This window comes from Cyprinodon variegatus, unplaced genomic scaffold (genome assembly GCF_000732505.1).
Source record: "Cyprinodon variegatus isolate N-32 unplaced genomic scaffold, C_variegatus-1.0 Scaffold2358, whole genome shotgun sequence".
Lineage (NCBI taxonomy): Eukaryota > Metazoa > Chordata > Actinopteri > Cyprinodontiformes > Cyprinodontidae > Cyprinodon > Cyprinodon variegatus.
Window position 1 is genome coordinate 5,037 of NW_015152811.1, and position 4,427 is coordinate 9,463.

Here is a 4,427-nt window from a genome sequence, read left to right on the forward strand (position 1 = left end):
ATGACTTTTCTAGAATTTCTGTTTTTTCCAGTGTGGTTTTTCTTTTTTTAGATGATTGCAGTTTGGGAGAGGAGCTTCAGCCTCCCGGATCACATCTCTGCTGAGAAAATGTCCTCGTTGGAGAAGAGCTTTGTGAGCGCCGCTCGTCAGCAAGTTAAATTTGGCCCCAGTTCTGTCTCTGATTTCACCAGGTGGAGGGTAAGATCTGGAATCTACTCACATTCTATGTTATTTTAGTCTTTTAAATTTGAATTGCTTATAGTAACGCTGTGATTGTTAGGTGGAGATTCTTGCGAAGGAGTATCTGCGCTCTCTGATGGAACCAAAGGATGATTCTGATGACAAAAACCAGACGGAGGATAAAGAGGACGCTGTAAGGTTTTCTTCAGTTACATTAACACAGTTACTTTATCCAATATGGCTGGCTTAATATTTAGCTTTAAACATTGTGATGCTTTACTTTAGACTTTATCTACACCTTCCAAGAGGAAACAAACTGACCCAGCATCGGATGCCACCATAAGTCTGACGCCACGCAAAAAGCCGCGCGGCGACCTTCCCGATTCACCAGCCAAAAGCAGTCCTCGCAAATCCAGCCTGCGCCTTACACCGCACAAGGAACCCCAGATCAGGATGAGCCCCCGGAAGCCAAACAACGCTCCCTCTACCCCCACCAAGGGACAGACGAGGACAGAGACGCCCAAAAAGAGTGCCAAAGGTCGACCAGAAGAGGAACAGAAAGAAAACCGCAGCAGAAAGGATGCGAAGGCAGCACAGCTGCACAGAAATGCACACGTGCTGCCCATCATAAAAGCTTCTATCAAAACACAGGTAATATAAAAACTGGGATGCTCCACTTTTTCCATTAATATATTTACTGCATTAATAGAGTCTAAGAATTGATGAGGACAGTTACTTCCTGTTCTGTGAAGAAGGGCCTTTATTTCTGTATGAGGATGGGTTTATATCTCTATTTAATGATAAGCAGTTGATATTCAGTTCTAAAACCTGTTTCACCGCAATTAATCGTTTAAACACTAATGCTTTGTTCAGACCGCAAGCAGCAGAAGCAGCGAACGCGCGTGTGCTGCTTCATTTCGCTTCCCGACGAAACTGCAGGGTTTAAAAGTTCACAGCTCACGATGTTTGTTCTCACACCGTGCGACCCAACGCTCTGATGCGACCCACCTGCTAACATTGTACGTCTAAAAATGGCGTCGGACTCAGCTCCGCAGTGAGATGGCGCTACTCAGACTGATCTATCCAGAAGCCAAACAAGTAGAAGAGGAATATGAAGCAAACTAGAGTGAAANCTCTCTCCCAGATCATCTGAGAGCTCCACAACCACTGATTGATTTTAAAAGAGGCTTGAAGACTTTTTTATTTAAGCAAGCCTATTCTGCCTCCACATGATTTTTATCTTTGATTTTATTTGCACTGTGTAGCACTTTGAGATTTTTGTTAATGACCACATGATTTTTATGGTTGATTTTTATCTTTGATTTTATTTGCACTGTGTAGCACTTTGAGATTTTTGTTAATGAAAAGTGCGGTACAAATTGGATTTATTATTATTATTATTATTACCAGCATCAGAGCCAATTGCCAACAAAAGATCAAAAAGCTGAAAAAGAAGTATGGACCTCTTCTGGGGACAGTTAGGGAGCCACTGGGACGTTTAAAAGCAAAGGATGCTTTATAAAATGAAGAACATTACAGCAAACCTTGAACATCTCCATCATATTGTTGCAAACAACAGTGTCTTCAGTCAGGCTCATAAGCTGCATTGTAATACTGACCTCTACAGGAGATTCCTCCTGTTTCCTACACTTCCTCCTGCACTTTACAGAGACAATTCAACCAGATCATACAGTCAAAGTGATTCAAAGTTTTCCATCTATGAGCCCCTATTATAGCTATCTCAGCCTTTAGAAGCAAGATACTTCATCTCTAATATCATTTTCAACTTATATAAATGACTCCCGCAATAGGGCAGTATTATTGTAGGCTTTTCCACCCTACAGTAATTCCCCAGTTTGGCGATATGACTCCTCTTAGAGGCTTAGTGGGTGTCTTGCAAAAAGGAATTGTGGATCAAACATTCTGAAAGTTAAATCTGAATGCATAAAGAACAAAACTGCAGCAACTCTTTTCGCATAAAAGACATTTACTGACCATCATCAACCAGTACACTGGGGGAAAAAATGCAACTATTTCTAGATAACCCACTTCAAGGTCAATTTCAATTTGATTTCTGACAGAGTTAATTAAATAGACTTCAAATCTACACAGCACAGATCAAATTATTATCAGTTTTGCGTTAGCTGTGAACTTACAGGGCAGGCTCCCCAGCGGCGGGGCTGTGATTTCCACAGAACTACAAACAGAGGCTGTCATCCAAAGCACTAGTTTGGATGTCAGGTACTATTTATATTAAATATGCTCACAAATATTCTGGAATAGATCAACTCTAGTATGTATAATGACTAATGAAAAGCCCACAGTATAAGTCTATAATAGCAAAACATTTTACATTTATCCTACTATTTAGGTATTTATAGCTCCAGAGTCAAAAAAATAAATTCTTCTAAAGCACAAGACAGAAATAACTCCAAACACTGAGCTTTGTAATTTTACCTTTTATCACAACAAGTGATCTACAATCTTTTACGTGCTCCGTTTATGGTTTCTCAGCTTTAGTTTTACAGCAATAATATAACAATTCAATGCTTCCCTTGGTAAACTGAAATTAACGACTAGATTTTAGATTGTTGGCAGCTTTCATTACAAAAATTGAAGTGAGAAAGTTTATATTGTGTAATTAAACACCAAATGTAACAGAAAGTGCCTTTGCAGAGTCATGCTTGTGTTTGAGTGTGTTGTGGGGGAAGTGTGATGCAAAGGTGTGTTTCCTGTTTCCCTATTTACACTGTGTGTGGGCATTAATGGTGTACATGTTGCCCAACTGCTGTGCCTTTGAATTACAGTGGAGTGTCTATTTGCTGCAAAAGCAAAAAATAAAAAAAGCATAAGAAAACAACAACAAAAAAAGCTTTGGTATATGGAAAAGAAAGAAACACTACAAAGAAATAAATAAATGTATTTGAAATAAGAGATGTCCTCATTTGTTTAATCAAATAAAATCAGAATTAGAAATTTAAAAAGCTTTGTAGCCTTTATTGCAAATAAGGGGAAAAGTACTCTGCAGTTTTTGGGACAATAGCAAACAGAAAACAGCCCATCCCATTGTCCAAACCACAGTCAATCCTTTTACCACAGAGACTTTTGGCAGCTGCTCTAGGCCAGAGTATCCATTTAAAGCCATAAGAGGTACTGCAGGGTTGTGATCTGCTTAAAGCACCTGTGCTAATCCCTCCACTCCAAGTCAATAACCAGATACTCTCCAAAAGCTAGCAAAAATAAGTCTTTGTCAAAGCAGCTGTCAGCCAGACACAAAACACAGTTGGCGCTGGCACTCCTTCACAATGGTGCATCTCCTCTTAGAGTCTGTCAGAGTACATCTGTCAAACTTCCTATTTTTGAAAAGGTCAGTGGAATTAAAGGGTTTTACATTTTACAATAATCTCCATGTAGTTTTTTTTAACTTATATTATCGAAAGCTAATTTAGGAATTCCAGAAAAGATATTTCTCCTTCTTTTATTGCAAAACAAATAGCTAGTAAAGATTGAATCTAACTATGCTGAACATCTGGTTAAATTGTTATTCTGTGGCGTGAAAGCAATCATTAATTCCTGCTAACCACCTGCTGCTGATCTGTTCTTCAAAGGGTCACCGAGCTCACAAATAAAACTGCCTGTTAACCATATGGCACACAGTAAAATGACAGCAAAACAAATAGCCTTTTTAATGTTGTGTTGACCTGGCGGTTATGTAGCCACAGGTCATTTGGAAAGATAATTAAACCCCCTTACATCCTACACATGTATACAAACACATGCTGGCCAGTGATCAGATATACCCATCATTCACTTCTTTTCACTAATAGTAGTTCAGCCAATTGAATTCTAGCAACTCGATGAAGAACAGAAAAAAAACATGAAGTTGATGCCCTAGATTCGAAAACAGTGAAGAATGATCAGCCATTTCTTAGATTTGCCAGAGAAAAGTTAGGAAATGAGGAAATACTGTATCAAGAAAGTAGCAGGTACTGTAGGTGAGCAAATTGTTGGGTTTGAGGTCAGAAGGGAGTTAGACTGGTGCTATGATGATATAAAGTAGTTTAAATGACCATACCTCCTTTTAAAGGAGAAGTTCGGTTTTTTACACTTTAAGCCCATTTTCTGTAGTGTCCAGGATGAAATCGAATGATCGACACCAAAAGTTTGACAATTGCTCCTGTCTCTGCTTTTTGGCTCATTTAGAATCCCCCCCTGGCTGCTTTAGAATGGCTTGCATAGAGCATGTC